General features: G+C 38.0%; 1 protein-coding gene across 3 annotated transcripts in view; it reads left to right on the top strand.

Annotated features, from left to right (window-relative positions):
• KLF12 (KLF transcription factor 12) overlaps nucleotides 1-23,099 on the top strand; it is a 461,550-nt gene that overhangs the window by 339,080 nt on the left and 99,371 nt on the right. The gene's annotated exons all lie outside the window — the stretch shown is intronic.

The following is a 23,099-nucleotide window of genomic DNA, read 5'->3' as shown; positions in this document are numbered from 1 at the left end:
ACCTCCCATATATTAATTCTTTTTTCCCAGGTATTGACTAATTATCTACTCTGTTTCATGAATTAGGCCTTGAAATTAAAAAAAAAAAATTAGTAGGGCACTTTAGAATTTAAAGCCTATGTGTGTGTATATGTGAGGGTGTATAAAATGAATAATATATCTCTATGATAAATAGGTACTAGGTATATTATATATTAGAGGAAACAGGGTATGGCAAATCTAATGAAACTGCAGTCAGAAAGATTTGGATTCAAGTTCACATTCAGTCACTTAATAGCCATGTGACGTCTGGCAAGTTAACTAACCACTCTGAGATGTTTCTTCCTCTGTAGTAAGAAAGAATACGTACCTTACAGGACCATTGTGAGGGTGTGATATAGTTACAAGGCATGAAAATTGAATTGCAAAGTTTTGACAGATGAGAGCCTCAAGGGTGAAATTAACATTATTATTAATGGTAGTAGTAACAATAATGGTACTAGTGTGGAGTATAAGTACATGACAACTAGGAAGTATAAATATTGCCAGTGTCGTGCTGAGTTTACAAATGAAGGTACTGAGGAGGAGAGAAGTGTAGTGTCTTCTCCAGAGTCATATAGTAAGTGGTGACGAGATCAAGTTTAGGACTTCTAACTCCCCAAACGTATCTTTTTCTCAAGAGTGCCTGTAATGTCTGTTACCAGTCATATTCTTCCACTTGAACATGTATAAAAACACTTTTTTCTCTCATTTGTTCCAGTAACTGGTTGTAGGAACTTAGTTTCTCCAAAGCGTTGGATCAGAAGGGGGGCTGAAATCATATTTAAGTGCTAGCATGCCCAGTCACTTCGTCACCAGTTCAGTGATCAGCACAGTGATTGTAGTTTTGTGGGAGCTAAATCTTAAGGTCAAGGATTCCATGTTCTCACCTGCAAAATTAGACTAAATGATGACAAAGTTCAATTCTGAGATAAATCATAAGTTTCATAGACATTTTAATCACACTGTTTTCCTGCACCATATAATATATACATAATTTGTGTGTGTGTGTGTTATAGATATGTGTGTTTCTGTAAGTTTGGCCCTGTGATTACTAAAATCTAAGTTATGCTTACTCCATTTCGGGCTTATAGAGCAAATCATGGTATTAACGTCTTAAACATAACCATTTTTTGTGCTTTTAATATTATGTGCTGAGAATATGATAGTATGTTTTAATATGAAACTTTTAATAGCAGCCTTAGGAACTGGAGCTTCATTTTCAATATAACCTCTCCGATTTGCTTTGTGAAAACATTTGTAAGCCCCACAATATTTTGTTCTGACTGTGCATACGCCTGCTTTTATTACTATTACAAAAGTTGCATGTGTATCTAGGCAAGTGCCAGATTCATTATTCATGTAAGTGTTTTCATTAAACGATTAGTAAAGAATACTGAGCTGTCACTTGGGAAGACCTAGAATGCCAGGACCCATCAATAGTTAATTAACCATCATTCAAGAAGGAGTATGTGTGTGTCAACGCTGAGAAGCGCTAAGATACTGTTAGATGAAGCGAAAAGAATGTTCTTCAGAGACCTCTTAAATATAGGTGTATTTCAAAACGTAAAACAATATGTTGAGGAAAATTTTATTCTGGGACAAATAAGTATATAGTCCTTGTTAGAGAATTTTTTTAAAAATCTGTACTTAGGTTTACCCAAAGTTAACTTCCGGTGGATATGTCTTCCTGCTCTTAATTTCTCTGATTTTTAATGCATGTCTCTGTTTCACTATTAATTTCCCTTTCCTCTTTTTTCTGTTTGCCTTTGGATCTTGATGGCTTCTATTAACTCAAAAGCTGTCCAACAAACAAAAAAATTCCAGTATACTATGATCAATAAAATAATGCTTCAAATCATAAGAGGATTGAACATCATCTTGGCGTGTACGAGACGAGAGGATTTCAAAAGACCTCCGTGCGTCTGTTTCTGGCACTTGCAGAACTTTGAGTTAGGTGAGAAGGATGTCTGCAGGTAGAGAGGTGATAACATCAAGGGTTTATGTGCAATAGAGGTAACACATTTTAGAAGCCCTGGGCAACCAAAACACGTCGCTCCAATTAAAGCCATGGTTTAGGAGGGGTTTGAAGGCATGCCTCTTATCTCATTGGCCACCAGTGCAGTGTCAAGGAAGAAAGCGGGAAGATGAGAAAGGAAGATATTAGGAAAGACTGACACTAGAGAGGGACGAAACTGCCTTGTCCTAGGCCAGCCCTTCAGACAAGATAGTAACCCACAAGGTGACTCTCTCCAACTGAATCTCTTCTTTGTCTCCTTTCCCATTCGGGTTCATAGCCTTGCCTCATGCAGTCATCACCATAGTTTGAATTTTTAATTTGGTGGCTTACTTTGCTGACATTATTATATTTACATAGCATAAACCTTAATATGCTAATAAATGCTGTTTTTAAATATTTGGTATTATGCATTTTACTGGTTTTTAAAATGAACGTTTATTAAATCTTCAGTTCAAGAAATTTTCCTTTGATTTGAAATGCAGAAGTTGTTAGCCAAAATTGCACCTCTCCCCACCCCAATATATAATATTTAGATATTCTTGTCTTTGAATAAAAAGGAACAATGCTTGGTGGCTAGAGCTGCAACCTAAGTTCACTTCCATTTAAATAGATTTTTAGAGCAAGGCTCCTGAACTGTGCTTGAACCAATCATTGCAACTAGTTTCATTGATTCACTTGCTTCTCGTTTATCAGCTCAGCCTCAGTGAATTCAGATAACTGGGAAGAACCGGCCATAGCGAGGCCTACAGACAGGCTCTACCCTTCTTGTATTTCAACCGTAGAGATACTGTCCGAGCCAGAGACAATGTATTCAAGTAATTCTGACAAAGCCAACTTCCAGCAATTCATAGAACATCTGTTTTGCTTAGGTCTGTGTTGTTTTTTTTTCCCCCTCTGATGCTATAATAGGATCATTACCCTTAACTACTTTACAAACATAATTATGAAATAAGTGTTTGGAAAAAGAGAGGTACAGGCACGCGATTAGAGCAAATTATTATAATTAATTTTACCCCTAGGCAAAACAATGATATTTTTGAAATAGGTAAAATCTGGCTCTCTTACCCAGAGCCTCTAACTTCTGTACCCCTTTTTCTTCTTTTTCCTCTAACTCCAAACCTTCCTACTCCTCATTTGTTGACGCTGGTAGAATAATCAACTTCCTTCAAAGTACAGTGTAAATGAATAAGAATATCTGAAAGAGGGCCCTCCTCAGAGGAATTCGTGTTTAACCAGGAACAAGCCTTAAACTCAAAGAATAAAGGTCTAGACATGCTACTTTCAGTAAGAGTGAAGTGGGAAAGGGTAGAGTAGAGGGTGGGGGAAGCCGATGAAGATTTTAAGGAGATGGACCAGCTTTCCTCGGTGTCCGTTTTCGCAGAATTGGTAAATGCACGTGATTGTTTAACTCACATCATATCTGAGTTCTCCGCCCTCTCTGATCTTGATTGTAACTGTCAGAGTGGAAAAGAAGCAACATCCATTAGTAGCATGAGTAGCTTTTTGCTTTGGTTAGCATCCCTAAAATTTGAACCTGTTAAAAGGATATTCTTTTTAAATAGTTCCTTGTCAATCACATTTAAGCGAATTAAAACACTGCCTTCCTCCCCCTGTTTTTATTATATTGCCTGTGTCAAGGGCCCTTCTTCTTAAAGGAAAACAGTTTGTGAATTCTGGAAATGAAGAGTCCCATCTTTGTTTGCACTTAGATGCTCTTTGAAAGAACAGATATGGTAGCAAGTTGGATATCCTGTTCCTTCAGATTCTGCTGCTGGCTCAAACATCATGGGTTTTTGTTTGTTTGTTTGTTTGTTTGTTTTTACGCGGGCCTCTCACCGCCGCGGCCCCTCCCGCCGCGGAGCACAGGCTCCGGACGCGCAGGCCCAGCGGCCACGGCTCACGGGCCCAGCCGCTCCGCGGCACGTGGGATCCTCCCGGACCGGGGCACGAACCCGCACCCCCCGCATCAGCAGGCAGACTCCCAACCACTGCGCCACCAGGGAAGCCTAAACATCATGGTTTTTAATTTAGAAGGTTGCATCTGATGATCAGAGAAGGGTCAGAAATCTTGGAGGTTTTCGGTTTGGGTTTTTTGTGTGTGTTTTTCATTTTCCTTATTTTAAAATTCTTGATCCTTATTTCTGAATCTCCTCATGTATAACTTTGTTAATGTCTTTTAAATTACAGTAGAGAACAGTCCTAGAGATAAGGAAGAAAGGGAAAACAAAACTGTTACTGACTGACTTCTTTCAGGCAGGTTCTGTGAGAACTTACATAGTTTTCATTTAATTTGCCTTATGCTCCTGTTTTTATGCACAAATAAATGGAAGCCCAGAGAGGTTTACTCTATCCCCAGAGGTCCTATAGCTGATAATTTGCAGAGCTCATATTGAAATCAAAGTTTGTCTGAGTATAAACCCATATTCCTTTATGAAGGCAGCTCTTGTTTTTATGTTGTGGCTTTAATACCTCTAAACCATAACTTTCTAAAATTAGCAAAGCTTTTTGAGACCTGAATCCCAATAAGAACATAAGTTTTATGAAATAATTTCAGATTTTTTTCGTCTTTAAACTTGCTGTCACTTTAAATATAATCTGACTTAGGGAGAGATAATTCTATCAGATGCCTTCTCAGAAATGGTTCTTAAAAAGGTGTTCCACTTCTGTAAATCACACACAGCGTTATATTGATATGTGAAGAAATAAAGTACAGATACATTAGAGCGTTCTTTCTATAAACTTCACTGTTGCTATTATTTTAAGAAATTATTGTTTCAGTATATACATATGTGCTGACATTCCCAAAATGAGCATCCTTTTTAGAATTGCTTTCTGTCAATCTATAAAAGGAAATGTTTGTCCAAGGGTTGAAATGGTACTGTGTCATCTAATTTTGCAGCCCTTGACTGAAAGATTTGAGGGTATTTGGATCATGCCTCTTCCCTTGTCTGCTGATTAGAACAAACCCAGCTGAGCTGATTGTGCCCAGAGAAGAAGCCAGAGAGCTCAGTATGTCAGACAATTTCAGGGTTTATTTTCTTTTAAATCTTTCCCAGTTTCTTGTCTCATTATAAAAGAAGCTATACTTTTTTTTTAATAAGCCTGATGTGTTTGGGACGCCTTCAAATCCCCACTTCATGCCTTAACAAAGAAATAGCTTTGATTCAGTTCTGTAGGTGGAAGTCTAGCTCTCTAATAGACTAATAATAGACATCATGGCTGATGGGTAAATCCGAGAGGTGTTCGCTGTCTTGCCAAGGAGATAAACACTTTTACGTTGCTCTTCTTCTAAAGCAGGTCAGAAAAAGCTCCTGATTTGATGTGAATGAACATAGGTAAAGTCTAAAGTGTATACTTAGCCTGCATCAACCCAACATTCTAGCAATACTAAAAGAAAAATATATAATGATCACTGAGTAACTCAGTCCCTGGGTATTTAATAGCAAGATGAAGACTGTACACCCATACACAGTCATTTTTATTGTTTTGATGGGATCGTGTTGGACCCACTTTCGTTTAAAGAAAGTCTGATCAGTTTTTGATAATAATTTGATATTTAAACTGTTTGGTGAATTAGCAAATTAAGTCATGTCTGTATTTGGTAAATAATTAATTCGTTTATTCAGCCCTGTGTTACATGCTGGGGATACAGGATGAATGATTCATAGAACCTTACCACAGGGAGCTCGGAATCAACATATATGAGGCGAATCAAAGCCCAATGGGATAAAAGCATGAAGGGCTGCAGTGAGGAAAGGGGGGAAGGTCACGTAGCTCAGTCTGGAGTAGAGGAAAGCGTTGACATGCGGTAGGAAGGTGTGAGTTCATAGTAACTGGCGCGGAAGTGAGTGTGGCAGAGAGCTGGGAGATGCAGCTGCTTGGGGAGGTGGGTAGGGACCTGATCAGGAAGGATGAATTTATTCTGTAGACAATGGGGAGACATCAATAGGTTTTAAATGGCAGTGGCGTCATCAGCTTTGTGTTTTACAGATTTCAGTCTCAAGGAAACTGGGTATGGTGGTGCGGGTTGAACACTGTACATCCCAAAGGGTGCCATTTATATGACTAGTGCTGCCTAGCTGTCCACAGCTTCCACAGTTAGACACAGGAGCATGTGGTATATATATATATATATATATATATATATATATATATATAAAAATCTTTATATATATGCATATATGTATATGTACACATACATATGCATATACGTATATGTATAGACACCCCTGTGTCCATACATGTCAGACTCCAATATATTGAGCTGTTCAGAGGGTAGATAACGTGTTCTAGTCTTCCATGTATCTCCAGGGCTGCTAGCACAGTGCCTGGCCAGGTACTTTTTTAAACACTAGAACAGCATTGAATAAAATAGACAAAATCACTGATGTCATGGTGCTTATATTCCAGTGGAGGAGGTGGGAGGGAAACAGACAGTAAGCATATGGTACCTCTGAAGAAGGTAAGTGCTCTGGAGGTGAGGGAGACAGGGTGTGGGTGCTGAGTGAGCTGCGATGGTAGACAGCATTTACTCTTTCACGTAAGGCATTTAAAGAACTCTGATAAGACTGTATGTTAGGAGAGACCTAAAGAGGCATGAGGTCAAGTCCCCAGGAACCGCGCTCCAGGCAGAGGGAATAACAAGTGCAGAGACCTTAAGGCAGGAATATTCTGGAATGAATAAACAAACTCACTGACCAATAGAGAACATTAATTTTACAGAAGAAACTGAACTCTGTTGATGCCAAGTAATGATTCTCCCATTACATCCCTAGGGAGAGGGATTCAGGACTGAATCTCTTTATCCACTCATACTTTTCCCTCTATGCTGTGATACAAGTTCTTTTCTTTTTTCTAAGGGAATCTGCAGTTATTTAACCCATACAAGAATCAATAAACAAAAACAAAAAATAAATGCAAAACAAAATTTTTCTTTCAAGGGGCGTCCCTGGTGGCGCAGTGGTTGAGAGTCCGCCTGCCGATGCAGGGAACACGGGTTCGTGCCCTGGTCCGGGAAGATCCCACGTGCCGCGGAGCGGCTGGGCCTGTAAGCCATGGCCACTGAGCCTGTGCGTACGGAGCCTGTGCTCCGCAACGGGAGAGGCCACAACAGTAAGAGGCCTGCGTACAGTAAAAAAAACAAAACAAAAAAACAACAAATTTTTCTTTCAAAATTTCTTTCAAAGAAGTACTTACTTCTTTTGGGCCTGGGTTCTTGAAATCTAATTTTGTATCCCCTGATGAGTCAAAAATATTTATTATCCTAGAAAGTTTTTTTTTCGTATATTGTTACTATATCTTCTAGGATACAGAAACATTCGTACTTTTTCCCTAAAAATGATGCAACTGTCGTTCCAAGTGAGAGCTTACCCTCAGAATTTTTTATGCCTGAATCTTTTTGATCATTAAAAAGTAAAATAAAATAAAAGGCACCAGAATTCCCTGGCGGTCCAGTGGTTAGGACTCTGCGCTTTCACTGTTGAGAGCCCGGGTTCAATCCCTGGTCAGGGAACTAAGATCCCACAAGCCACGTGGCACAGCCAAAGAGAGAGAGAGAGAGAGAGAGAGAGAAAAGAATACAAGTAATACAATTTGTTCTAGAAATGCCAGAAAATACGAAAACAAACAAACAAAATAAGCAAAAAGGAGCAAAGAAAATAAAAGGCACCATATATGAAAGCTACTACACAGGTGTTGCTGTTTTTTTGGTTTTTTTTTTTGCGGTACGCGGGCCTCTCACTGCTGTGGCCTCTCCCGTTGCGGAGCACAGGCTCCAGATGCACAGACTCAGCAGCCATGGCTCACAGGCCCAGCTGCTCCGCAGCATGTGGGATCCTCCCGGACCGGGGCGCAAACCTGCGTCCCCTGCATCGGCAGGCGGACTCTCAACCACTGCGCCAGCAGGGAAGCCCAGGTGTTGCTGTTTTGAGAGTGATTTGTATCTCGTCTCTTTGGTAGGCATTTGATACTCCATACATAATGCTAAACAGTGAGTTTGACCTTCCCCCTCCCCAACTGAATTGAACATCATCTTTCTATATACTACAGATATAAACAGATTATTTGTTTAGCCTTCCTAACCACTTGGAAGTTATTGTTAACTGAGCGTTGATTTGTTTTTCAAACTGCCATGCCTCATTCTAATGTGAATTTATTACTTCTAGGTGATCAATTTTAAAATAGACAGAAATCAAACTTTTTAAAGCCAAACTTTTGTTTTTATATTTATTTTTAAACAAGGGGATTCCAAAGCTACATCATAGAGTGAAAAGCCGCTTTTGTTTGACAGTGGCTACTTATTTTTGCTACTTCTACATTTAAAAAAAATTTTAGTGCTAATAATTACTGAGATGACTCATAATTTAAAACAAAGTGGTATTGAATGTGGTCATACAGTATACTCCAAACTGACTGCCAGTGTTAACTAGCTGTCAGTTGCTTGACATACTTCTCTGTGTGAGATCTTTGTGTAGCCTTTTTCTTTCTATATGTTCTACCTGTAATTGCATTGCAAATTTATGTATACCATTTATACTTCTCATCCATATATTCTTAATGAGTGTAACTAGTGAGTACAGGTAGTCATTTCTCATGCATTTTTGATGTGTGTTGACATAGATACTCAACGATGATGTTGAAATATTAATGTTTCGCTACAAGTTCCCGGAACTATTCATCACTCTTTCATTTATTTATATAGTCAGAGAGAGTACATATGATAGAAAACCATACTGTAATATATTTGAAATTAACTCAACTCACCAGGATATAATCGCTTCCATTTGCAGTCAAATGCTCTAGGCACTCTCTTCTTACTACTCTTCATGAGTTATTGCCATTGTACCATAATTTTCCTTCACTTTATAACACTCTCCCATACTTGAATCTCATTGAATATGTTTACTTACATGTGTCAAATGGAAGTAGAAAATTGAAGGATACGTTTTCATGGAGAACCTGCTGCTATAAAGAAAACTCTGACATAGATAGAAAAAGATAGCTTGGATCAGAGTGAATCTTATCAGGTTGACATTTTACCATGATTTTGTGCCATCTACTTTCATAGTCACAAAGTTGAGGGTTGCCCTCAGTTGAAATCTAGTACATCACACATTATGGCTTATCCTAAAAGTTAAATCCCAAACCATGTGCAGTTAGTGTAGTAAAAATGCCAGCAAATTTCTGGGTACAATTTTGGATCTTTTTTGTTAATTTGAATAAAGTTCTATCTATTTACCTACCTATCTACATATCCTTTCAAATATCAATTGATGTTACTTTTGGTTGCAAATAACAATAAATGTTACAAGAGAACTTAAACATGGAATTATTTTTCTGGTATAACAAGAAGTCTGGAGTAAGCAGGACAGGCTGATGGAGTGTCCTAAGGTTTGTCCTAGGGTTTCTTCTGTCTTCCTGTTTTGTTTCCTTCAGTTGTGGCTTTCCAATGGTTATATGAAGTCAACTACATCTCCCGGTATCCCGCCCTTATAATAGTCAGAAGAGAAGGAGTAAAAGCAAAACAAACTAACCAGAAGAACATAGCAACCAACTGTGTCACTTTTAAAAAGCTTTCCCAGGACACCCACCATGTGATTTCTGCTTATATTTCATTGGCCAAAACTAATTTACATGTTCCCAATTATTGGAGTATGGCTAAGGAAAAGAAAAACATGGACAGGACTGATTCAATTAATCAGTAATGTCTGCCACCAAATATTAATTTAATACCTAAGAAAAATATGACACCACTCCAAATTCAATATCAAGGTGTTTTTTTTTTCCTAATCATATATTGCCGCTATAATGCTGTGTAGCCAGTCATTCCAGAACTCAGTGGAATACCGTCATAAAACATTTACTTCTCTTCCATGTATCAGCTGGTCATTTGGAGTAGGTCTGCAGGTTCTTGGAGCAGTACTGTTCACTCATTTTTCTTAACCCAAAGGACAGCCCAGGGCATGTATATCTCACAGCAGTGGCTAGAACACAAGAGGACAAGCCCTATAGTACAAACAAATTTTAAGCCTTTGCTCATATCATTCATCTACTAGCATCCCATTGGCCAAAGTAAGGCACATGACCAAGCCCAGCATCAATGGGGTGGGGAAATATATTCCTCCCATGGAATATCACTTTAGGAGAGTGATAACTAGTGTACTAATATTTCGGGAAAAAATGGCTGTTGTTTCTAGAAGCAATTGAAATTAATTTACCTATTTTTGAAATCTTATTTTCTAAGTTTTAGCAAATTTTAGTCATGTTCTCATGAAATTTCTAGATGGCCCTGGTAGATCTCATAAATTCTTCTTTCTATATCTACTTAATGATGTATGTTTTAAAATGAATAACAAGTACATTTATTGAGTCTTGATATCTGGATTTCATAGTGTAAACTCTTATCTCCAGGGCTTACATTCTCAGAAGTGTTTTATTTTGCCAAGTGTAATAGAGTGGTATTACAAAAGATGTAGCACTTAGCAAGAGGCTGATTCTAGCTGAATAAGCAAAATCTGTGAAATGTAGTTATTTTCAGTCTCTAAGCTCAAATTAATATTGATTAACCTCTTATGGTGCACAGAATGACAAAAAAATTAACATTAGCTAACGTGCCTATTCCCCTGATTTCTGGAATTAGTTAGCTGTGTACTATGAGAGTGACAAAATACAAAACATCAAATTGAAACTATTACACAGATAAGAGAAGATAAAATCTTTGAGCTAAAATTTCGTGACCTTTCAGCAAAAAATGTTTGGGTCTTCATTTCTACATCCCTTCTCCATTTTGTTTTGTATATGTAATCACTGTTACAAGTGATAGAAAACATGGAATTGATTCTTGTAGTTTCCATTTTCTAATGTAAATATAAAACTCAGTTTAAATTGTACATTTAGAGAAACTTTTCCTAGTATATAATAGTAAAGTGCAAACAAGGAAATTGATTAGAAAAAATAAATGTCTTTCTTAAAATCAAGAAATCAGAATATCTTCTTGTCTACGTGGGTGGATTACATTGTGGGGTTAAGATATTAATTTTTCACTGTAGCTTTTTATGAGGCTTATTATTCAAGTGAAGTCAGTAGACCAGTAAAGGTTTTACAATATGAGAATATCCAGCAAAAGGATTGTCAAGAAAACAAACAAAGTAATTGTTGAATTAAAAGCATGTAATCTCTTCATAGACTAAAATCAACCTGGTTTTTTAAAAATATATTGATAGCCTTGGCTTTTTACTCCTACATTTTTACCAAAGCTTCCAGATTGACAGCTACTTTGAAAACAAATGAGGAGTTTCATAAATCCTGCCATGTGTATCTTTAAAAGACCAAGATTATCCTAGTGTTTTAAAAGGGATTGCATGATAAATTATTAGTCATGAAAATGAGTAACAAGTTGGTCACATGCCCAAAAAACTCAGGAAGACAATATCGGAAGTTATTGAAGTAGTTCAGACATGAGCACCTCTGGGCCTGGGCCAGGGCTCCAGTGGTGGCTTTTGAACCAGTAATAACCCTAAGTATTGTATTAAAAATATAGTGCTTTATAAGTCTCAGTTTATTTTTATTATGTATCTCACCATGTTCCTAATGTAGCAGTGAATGAATTATCTCATTTTACAGATGAAGACAGTATAACTCAGGAAAGTTAAGTACTTAGTAGGCATCATAAAACTAATAAGTAGTGATGCTAATGATGCCCGATCAGATATATTTTACAGTACATGTTAAAAGTGCTCCTTCCTGCATTCTGTCTTGAAGGGAAAGGATTTATGATTTATGTTTTAAAGGAATAATTGATAGTTTTAGTGATAACTAGACTCTAAAGGATAATATAAAGGCAAAGGAATGGCCATGCCTTTGAACTGAATAATGTAATTGAGTAGAGTGGGTGGAGTTTGATAAAATGGTGAAACATACAAACGGAACCATCCTGTTGGAATTTTGAGATCTGGAACTGGAACCGGTTAGAGAAGGCTGGAAATGTAGAAAGGCAGTCATTGGCATAAGAATGATTTTTGAGGTTTATTTTTTCTTTTTGAGGTATTATTTACATACAATAAAACACATATTTTAAAAATACAGTTCAACAAATATATATTAACGCATATATGTGGAACCTAGAAAAATGGTACAGATGAACCGGTTTGCAGGGCAGAAATAGAGACACAGATGTAGAGAACAAACGTATGGACACCAAGGGGGGAAAGTGGTGGAGGGGGTGTGGGGCGGGATGAATTGGGAGACTGGGATTGACAAATATATGCTAATATGTATAAAATGGATAACTAATAAGAACCTGCTATATAAAAAAATAAATAAAATAAAATTCAAAAAAAAAATACAGTTCAAAGGGTTTAACAATTGTATATACAGTTGCCTCTTGGTATCCATGGGGGTTGTGTTCCAGGACCCACGTGGATACAAAAATCCGAGGATGCTAAAGTCCCTTATGAAAATGGCTTAGTATTGGCATATAACCTACACAACATCCTCCCTTATACTTACTTTAAATCATCTCTAGATTGCTTATAATACTAACATAATGTAAATGTTATGTAAATAGTTGTAAATACAATATAAATGTTATGTAAATAGTTACCAGCTCCTGGCACATTCAAGTTTTGCTTTTTGGAACTTTATGGAAAAAAAAAAATTTTTTTTTTTCAATCCACGATTGGTTGTATCCACAAATGCAGAACCCTTGGATGGGGTGGGCATGGGGCCGGGGTTGGGCCTGGCGGGGAGGGGGGCGACTGTACTCATACACCTGCAACTTTTTTTTTTTTTTTAATTAATGTTAGAGTAGAAGTATGTGTATGAGATGGGTAGAGAGAAATGGTGTTGGGGGTTGTTGAATATGCCCTGCTTAACTAGGTTTATTTTATTTTATTTTTTTAATTAATTTATTTTTGGCTGCATTGGGTCTTCGTTGCTGCACGCAGGCTTTCTCTAGTTGCGGCAAACTGGGGCTACTCTTCATTGTGGTGCACGGGCTTCTCACTGCGGTGGCTTCTCTTGTGGAGCGCGGGCTCTAGGCGCGCAGGCTTCAGTAGTTGTGCTGTGAATCAAGATACAGAACGTTTCCATCGCCTAAAAAGTTACCTTCGCCCCCTGCACCCACCAGTAAATTCAGTACCTCCCCCTAACCCCCAGCCAATCACTTTCTGATGTCTGTCTGTGGAGTAGTTCTAGACCTTCCTTTATGGAATCATATACTATGTATTCTTTGTTTCAGTCTTCTTTCACTCAGCATGATGTTTTTGAGATTCTTGCATGTTGTTACATTGCTAAGTAGTACTCCATTACTTGAATGTAATATAATTTGTTTATTCTTTCACTCATTGATGAACATTTGGGTTGTTTGCAGTTTGGGTTTATTATATTAGGGCTGTATGAACATTCTGTGCAACTCTTCTGTGGACATGTTTTCATTTCTCTTAGGTAGCTACCTAGAAGAGGAATTGCTGGGTCAAGGGAACATGTGTGTTTATCTTTGTAAGAAACTACACAACCGTTTTCCAAAGTAGCTGTATCCTTTTACATTCCCGCCAGCAGTGTACAAGAGTTCCAGTCAGTCCACATCTCCAGCTACCTTTGGTATTCATAGTCTTTTTTTAAGGCATTCTCTTGGTTACTTAGTCTTTAAAAGAAGAGCTATTCAGTCCTTCTCAGTGAAGAACAAGCTGCCAAGGACCAGTTTTGGAGGAAGACCCGTGGTGAGGAGACAGATAAAGAAAGTTACATGGACAGAGGGCTAAGAGAAGCATCAAGAAAATAGGGAGGAGTGATTTTCAGCCAGATCCTGTCCCTTTGAGGTTTCAGGAGAATGAAAAATGAGAACTCTAACCAATTCAGCAAAAAATGAACTAGAGACAGTACAGATCTCATTGAGTTGTGGAAAGGACTTATAAGCCTGGATGCAGCAAGTTAATAGGAAGGAATCACGAGTGCTGAAGGGGTAGGAGCCTAAGATTCGAGGAAGCAAATGTATACACGTAACTGTGAGGGAGATGAGAAAAATAAGATGACAGCCAGAGGAGTGATGTTCATTTCTGTAGACTAGAGATCAACCCAGAGTGAAAAGAAAGCTTGGGACAGTTATTCACATAACTGTGTTTGGGGGAAAAAAAAAAACTTAATTACAACATTTTTTGTCTGAATATATAAATTTGATTATCTGATAACTATCGGAGAAATCAATGTAGGTAGCAATTATGAATTTTTATCCATTCAAAATGTACTGATTAAAGGCCCAGTAAATGCCATAGTCATTTGTATCTCCCCCTCTCTGTTTTCATTCTGGGTACATCTTTGTCTTCTTATCCACATGAACTTTGAAATTCTTCCTCTGATCTCTTAACTTCAAACGTGAATAAGTATTTGTAAGCTTTAAACCCCAAATGAGGTTGGGTCTTGGCTTATTCCAATGAGAAAATAAGGAGCTTTTCTTTTAGTAATAGCTCTTCCACTTGCTAACTCCATAATAGTTTATAACTCTCCAACCTTTCCATTTCTTATCCATTAAAGATAGGGAGAGTCTCAAGTATTTTCCAGATTTCTGTGCTTGTAAAGTGCCTAGGAACTATAGTTACCTCTTTATATTACATAACTAAAATTATAAAGTCAAAATTGCAGGTAAATATTACTGATTCATCCAGATACCCCTACCAGATCATTTGAATGACTGTTTATTGTTGTTTATTGTTCTACTTAATGACATGACGGACACCAGAAGGGGATTACTTCCTTCTTACACTTCATTCATTCAGTACTTACTGAACACTTGGCATGTGTAAAGACCTCACCCTCAGCTTCGTGAAGGAGACAAGTAGAGAATGTCATCTCTAACACGCCAAGAGTGGTTTTATTTTCTGTCCACCACAGTATCTAGGATATTTGTAGTCAAAGAAAATTTCTAGTGAACTTAAGTTCTTCCATGCATTGCAGTAATTTCTGTTATCTTTCATGGAAGCTCACATTTCTTGAGCATCGAATATATGCCAGAAATCACCAGTCATTGGGGAAGGTCTGCATGGGTCAGGCAAACCCATCTTTATCACAGGGGAAAAAAAAGATTCAAGATTGTTTCACATGTCTTCCCAATTTAAGGGGGAAAAAAGTGTCCATACGTCCTTTTTAGCAAATCTGATGCTTGTAAAACCCAGTCGTTATTGATTTTAAAACCAGTTTAAGAGGGAGGAGATAATGTGGATATATGTATATGTATAGCTGATTCACTTTTTTATACAGCAGAAACTAACACACCATTGTAAAGCAATTACACTCCAATAAAGATGTTTAAAAAAATTACTTGAATTTAAGTAATCAAGTAAGAGTTTGGAATTTAGAGTTTTAGAATTGAAACTTCAATAAGATTTAATGTAATGATAATAGATGATTTATACGAGATCCAATAAAAAAATGTCACGAACCTGCTTTACGTATGAAAAATATTAATCACGAAGACAATAGTTGTTTAGGAAAGGAGTTCTAAGCCAGGAAATTCATTCCCATCATGTCTCCAAGCTTATTCACTGCTCTTGCGGGCTAAGGAAAGGAGTTTGTGAGCTATAAACTCTTCGAATGACAAGATATGCATCTGGTGTCAGAAAAGTTCCTTTGATGATGCTTTTCAAGATGACACCTATAGAATGCTAGATTTTAAATGCTTAAGGTTCATTTTAATGAAATTCAATAAATTTTAAAATTGCAATTATAATACAATCACGTATAAGACTTGCCAAACAACTTTTTTTTTTTTTTTACAAACTTGGAGCCTATAATTGCATTAATTTGTACTGCCGTATTATCTTATTTTAGGGGCAGATTGCAAAACAGATCTCCTGCCGTCTCTGTTCATATGTTTAAAAATCCTGTCAATGCAATTCTTGAGGTGCTGAAGGCAGGAACTCAGCACAGTGCTTGTAATGTAGTAAAACCTCCATAAATGTTAGTTGTTGCTGCTTCTCTTTATGACCCTTTTTATCATACATTGCTAGTTATAAAGGTTGTCACTTTGCACGAATTCTTTTCAAATTCATGTCTACAGATGTCCACTCACATAAAATTGCACAGCTGAGTACATTACTAAAGCACACATGTGCCAGGCTCAATTAAATGTCAGGCAAAGTCAGGCGCATGTGTTCAACATGTGACTTCACCATGGCTTAGCAGTCATTTGTATCAAGTGAATCTTTATAGCATGTGTGGCCAAGATAATATATTAGAAATCATTTTGGTTCTTATCTTCTAACTCTAATAATAATGATAAACAATATACACTTTCATTAGACATTTTTCTTAACTAACTTAAAAACAAAAGTTTCCTTTACTGTTTTTCAGGCTTCTGGGTCATTGTTTTATTATTAAGATGTGACATGTACATTGTTAAGTATACAGATCTTAAGTGTACAGCTGAGTGATGAACACACTCATGTGACCTTCGTATAGATCAAAATATAGAATATTTCAAATACCTCAGAGGGTTCCTTTATATCCTTCCACTCAGTACAAATTTAAATTATTCAAGTACTTCTCCACCCAGTGAAAATCGACATTATCCTAATGGCAGAGGATACGGAGACTGCAGAATGGCCTGTTAAACAGTCTGACCATTTTTAACTGTGAATTTCAGTGGTTCCAGATTCTTTTAGACCCACTCACTGAAACGAAATACAAGGTCATTTGGATGCTGCCATTGATCTTAGAAAAACCCTCACATTTTGGTATTTATATTAAAACACCTAATTGTTCTTTTCATATCCATTTTGTAATAATTATTAAGAACTTCTATTCATAAAATAAGTTTATTATAGCTACATATTGCTTTTGTCTCTTCTATGCTTTGAGATTCTGTGTTCAATTTCATTGTAAAATGCCGCCTTGTAGCAGTTTTCATCTAAGATGTGGATACAGATTGGTGGGTTAGGACTCACTGGTGTATTGTAATCGGTTCAAAGAGTGGAGTTGCAGCTAACTGGAAATATCATTTAACCTGCTGTCTGTACCATAGCCATAATGAGCGACCTTCAAAATCTGGGTTTATTTGTGTCTATTTTCTGGTGTCTGTTTGACTGTGTATATAAACATGAGAATTACATGTCTATGAATATTGGGGGAAAAGCAGTTAAAAACAGCTGATTTAGGTCGGTGGCTTGCCATATTTAGTGCATTCTGCAGACCAGGATAGCACATTGTGGGGAACAATTTTTGAGACTACTGCAGCATGATGCCAGTGAACTGGATTCCTGTTTTGATGATTGTGTTCTTTGGCCCACAGGGATCATAATCCCAGAACAGAAGCCATGACAACAAGTCCAAATACTGTATTTCTTTACTTATTCCCTTTCCCATTTCAAAAGAACTTTTGCCATAATTTATACAAATGTACCTAGTATAGTGTAATTGAAAAATTAACAACTGGGCTAACAAATCAACATACAGGAAAAATAATGCAACAACAGTTAGATAAAGCTAGGGAACTGTTAATACATAGACACGCAGAGCATGAGATTCTGCATAATAAATACAGGTAGGATGCTGGTGTCATCCATATATACTTAAAGGTCACTTCTATAATAAGGCTTTATTCTAGGAGAAGAGCCACAGAAGTATTGCTCTTAAAGAAGACAGTGATTTTTTTTGACCTGACAACTTATCTGGAATGACAAACAGGTAATGTGACAGAAAAAAAGTGGCAATTCAATGAGGAAGAATGACAAATTGCATTGAAATTCTGCTACAGTATTATTTATAGAAAAATACTTTCAACTGCATCATTAGATAATAGTGTAATAATGATTTTTAGCTTTTACTATGTCTAAGTAGTCACATGAATATATACTTCTACTACTAAATCTGGTAAATATTTCTACTCTTTGTCTTTATAAAATGTATAGACTGCACATATCTATTCACTCTGATTATCATATTTTGAGTCCATTTAACTTTCGGATAGCTTTAAGAAAATGAAAGAAGTCCTAGGAAGCTTTTTTAGGGATCTTGAGAGGAATGCAAAAGAATTTTTTTGGTAATTTATTTCTGGTGAGTTTGAAATGCAGAACATGTTTTCCAAGGGTTAGTTCCCCCTATTATCAAAAATTTCAAGATCAGAATAGATAACGTTCTGTTCACTCAGTGTGTTACCTTTTTTTTTTTTTTTGCGGTACGCGGGCCTCTCACTGCTGTGGCCTCTCCCGTTGCGGAGCACAGGCTCCGGACACGCAGGCTCAGCGGTCATGGCTCACGGGCCCAGCCGCTCCGCAGCATGTGGGATCTTTCCGGACCGGGGCACGAACCCGTGTCCCCTGCATCGGCAGGCGGACTCTCAACCACTGCGCCACCAGGGAAGCTCAATGTGTTACTTCTATTTCCTGGAAGGACAGGAGGGACTTTCATGGAAGAAGAATTATGATTTGTGGAAGCCCAGAGCTGTGAGTCCTTGGTCCTGAATTTCACTTCCCCTCTGTGTTCTGCGGGCCCTGTTTGCAGGTTGCCCAGCCTCAGCACTCACTCACATCTGCAGGATGGAGATGAGGAGACCAGCTCCTTCCTCTGTTATTAGACCACGAGGAGGGAAACACCAGGATTAGCTGGAGAGTTCTTGCAGCTTCTTTGTAAACTTGTTCTTAAATGCACTGTGGCATCCCCAGAAAATTCTCTAAGGATGCTTTCTAAGCAGTATTTTGACTCCAGGACCATGCTTAGCACTGCATGCAGTAGATAGGATGCAATATAAAATTCTATGTATCTCTATTAATTGGTTTTGAGTACCACCCCAGAGAGTCTTGACTTTTATTGCTGCAAAGTAGTGTCAGCATGGGTCACTTCACAAAATACTTGATCATTGGAAGGATTAACTTCCATTCTAAGCACAAAACGGTGTAATTTTAAAAAGAAATTACAAAAATAAATATAAAACAAATGTGTTGTCCAGAGCAGACTGATGTGGGTTTTTGACTTACATTTTAAAATAAATTATAATCAGAATAGTATGCTTACTGTTTTGTCTAGTATTTTAAGGGAAAGGGCTATATATAATAAAGATTGAACAATGAATTAAAAGAAACATAAGGATTACCTGCAAAAGTCAGAAACAGATACATTTAAAACCAGGTTTTGTAAGCAGGTATGGATTGCTGAGATGTTTAGTTTATGAAATAAAATGTGAAAGCTGGGTACCATTATGTAAACAGTGAGTTGAAAAGAGGGCAAGAAAAGAATGTGTTCTGAGCAGTGGTCATGAGACAGGCACACCACAGCTCTTATCTCTTTTCATTCCCACAGCTACAGAAAATCGGTGTTAATGTTCCCACTTAAGCGACGAAGAACCAAAAGTCAAATGAATGTAGGTAACTTGCACAAGATCACGGAGAGTGTATTTTGGAAATAGGGTCCAACCTAGCTATGTCTGACTCTGAAGCCTTCCTTTTCATTGCATTGGGGACGAACGAGGGTGTCCTTAGTCCCTGTGTGGCCAGAGCCCCACTCTGGGCAAATCCTATGGTCTTATCCTCACCATTGGGGGATGAGGGAGATCTCCACATTGCTTTCTGGCTCTGAGTTCTGCCTGGGTAGGAGAAAAAAGAAACGTTTAGAACTGGTGCTCATTTCTTACTGACTGGTACCATGGTGACACCCAGCAAGTCCCCGAATGCCATAGGGTGCTCATTTACAGAATGCAGATCTAGTAATGCCTGTGTCCTGCCACAGGCTTTTGTGAGGATCGAATGAGAAAGCAGTGTTTTGTGCACTCTAAGGCACTTCCCAAATGGAGAGTATCACTGATCCAGCACTCATGGCCCCGCTTAAAGACCAATGGATGAAAATATCCGTAGGAAAACAAGGGTGCGCAAACCTTCCCTTATAGGATGCGATTTATGAGACCATTATGTGTCCCCAAGAGCATTTATACGCTTAACTCACCAGAGTAAAACGAAACTTTATTCTCAGTAGTTTTGAGTTTTATTAATGACTCAAACTCTTACAATTCAGAAAAAAAGTGGAGTCTCTTAATAGCTTTCAGAAGTAACAATAAACTATTTTGAAATGTATACAGAACTCAGCAGTTTGCTGAGATGACAGATATATAGGACTCCAGGCAGGAAAACTAGTCAGTTTTCACTAGACTGTGACTTTTATTCATATCATAGTTAGCAGAATGTGTAGGTGCAAGTTTCACACTTTATAAGAAAATGAATTGCAGAGAACTCCATTTGCCCAGCTGTTTACTTAATTTGAAAGTTAATATGTAAGGTTGAAATGTTCTGAAACAAAAACGCAAAAAGAGATGAAAGCAATTTCATTTTAAACATAACTAGAGAGCAGACATGTAAACAAAGGGAACGTGACATGTGTTTGATATAAGAGCAGAGAAGTGGTTTCCGCATGCCCAGTGCAGAGCTGTCCTTTACAGACTTGTCTTAGCAGTCACTGGGAATCACCCTGTATTACTGAACGGAAGGTTTGCTCCTGAAACAAATCTGCGTTCAAATGCATTTGACGCGTGGGTATACTTGTCATTTTCTATAGGCCATCATTTTACCTCTTCACTGACTTCCTGAATGACAAATTAATGTGGAGAAAGGAACAAAAAGACCCTCATGGAAGGATGACAAATTTGGGTTGAACTAGAATTACCCGCTCAGATTCAGTTGCTCTGAAACCCAAGATTTGAAATAAGTAATGTATGAGTTCTTTAAGGAGATAAAATTATGCACATTTGCCAAATTTAATATGGTGATAATTTTACAAGGGAAAAGTATTATAAAAAACTAATAAACTACAAATTTGCATATTAAGAGTAAGTTAACATAAGGAAAGAATCAGTCAAAGAAGAGCATCGTATTCAGCAAGGAAAGTTAACAAGAGAACCCTGAGAGATTTAGTCAGTAATTATTTTTTTAAAATAAAATATATGTGGGCTACTATGGGGAGGACTAACATGTCAGGTGACATCCTCTCAAACTTTGAGATTATTTTTTCCCCAGGTTCTTCTTTTTTTTTTTTTTGTGGTACGCAGGCCTCTCACTGTCCTGGCCTCTCCCGTTGCGGAGCACAGGCTCCGGACGCGCAGGCCCAGCGGCCATGGCTCACGGGCCCAGCCGCTCCGCGGCATGTGGGATCTTCCCGGACCGGGGCACGAACCCACGTGCCCTGCATCGGCAGACGGACTCTCACCCACTGCGCCACCAGGGAAGCCCCCCCAGGTTCTTCTTGCCCTGCCTGTTCTTCTCTTTTCCCTGACTCTTCAATTTTCAAATGTTAGGATACTTCCATATCCTGCAAACTAGAAGATTTAAATTGTCACAGTAATCATGACTCTTGTAATAAAGAAAATGTGCTATGATGTACCTTATTTTTATTATTTTTTGCTTAAAAACAAAAGATTTCATTGAATGGTCTCCCAGTCAAATCATTGTATCCTTCAGAACAGAGGTGTTTGTTCTAAGATGCAATGCATGCATTCTGGAGTCAAATGCTTGGGTTCCAAGTGCCGTGTATTGATTGGCACTGAGATCTTGGCAAGTTACTTAATTTCTCTTGGTGGCAATGTGTTTTCTTCATCTTTAAAACATGTAAAGTATCTAAATCTTGAGGTGGTTGAGTAGATTAAATAAAACATCACTTGTAACGTCGTGCTCAGCATAGAGCATGGCAAATAGTAAGTGCTCAAGAAATGTTTCTTTGAAAAAATAATTTCCTGATTATTCAGTTGGTAGTTGGATAAAATATCTATTGAGCACCATCTTTTCTCTAACTCCATGACCCTGGACAAGCTATATAACTTCCCAGAACTTGTTTCTGTTTCAGCATCCATTAAATGAACAAGGTTGTCACATGGTGGGTGTCCAGGGATGGGACATAAAAAGTGCCTACAGCAGCACCTGGCTGTAGTAGGTGCTCAGTAAATTAGCTATTTAGTTGTTATTATGGATGATATAATGTAGGTTCCTCATGAATGAATATTAGAGAAACCTTATGAACTTGTATAAGAAAATTATCAAGAATATACAAAGCCATAAGTGAAAAATATATAGTCTGACAATATAATATGTCCTGTCTGTCTAGAGGAGGCAGAAGAGAAAAATCACTCCCACATGAGGTGGTCAAGGAGGGCTTCAGGGAAGAGGTGGGGCTTATTCTGTGCTTTGAAAGTTAACAAGAGTTTATGTCAGAGGCAGGGAGAAAGGCATTTCCAGTAAATGAAATGGGGTAAGCCCTATAACAAAAAAAGAGAAACCTAGACGGAAAGGTTCTTATAGAAAAGTCATGTGAAATAGTACCTAGTTGGTTAAGGCCAGAATATCAATGTCTTTAACGTGATGATAAGGAGTTAGGGCTTCATACTGTAGACATTAGGGACCCCTTTGATGGTTATTGAACTGAGGGTTGATATAATGAGGAGAGTGGTTTAGGAAAGTGTTTCAGGCTTTTTAGTTGCTGATAATAGAATCTACTCTAACAATTTATGGTGAAAGGGAGTTATTACATGATACACCAACAGAGCAACCAGAGGACACTTCTAGCAAAATACCTCCGATAACTCCCCACGCACCATTTGCACCTTTAAAGTGGACCTGGATGCCAGGATCTCCTCCCAGCTGGCCCAGAAGAACTTAAGCCTCTACTGTCAGCCTTGTTGGGAGAGAAACAAGGGTCTCTGCTCAGGGTTGCTTCCTTAAATTGCTCACATCTGCCTTGTTCGGGGGCTTGGTGGAAACAGCTGATACACAGAAATGTGACAAGGGCCTCTGGGAAATGTCGCTTTTCGCTTTCTAGACTCTTCTTTAGGAAGTCAAAAAACAAGAGGCTGGCACAGTGCTGAGTGAACCAATGTCCGTATCTGCCCAGATAGCTCATCTCGTAGCAGGATGTCACATGGATTGGCAGGGACAGAGATTGATGCATGCCATCCAGTGGAAACAAATGTGCAAAGTGTAAGATAATAACCATCTGCCTCATTTAGAGGGCTTGCAAGAACATAGAAAATAAAGGCCAGTGGAGACAGTTCAGAGTCAATCAACAGCAGTTATTGGCTCTAAGGGGTAAGAAAGAAGAG

The sequence above is a fragment of the Mesoplodon mirus genome (assembly GCF_964341445.2).
Source record: "Mesoplodon mirus genome assembly, chromosome: 17".
NCBI lineage: Eukaryota > Metazoa > Chordata > Mammalia > Artiodactyla > Ziphiidae > Mesoplodon > Mesoplodon mirus.
This window is presented reverse-complemented; position numbering and strand designations above follow the sequence as displayed.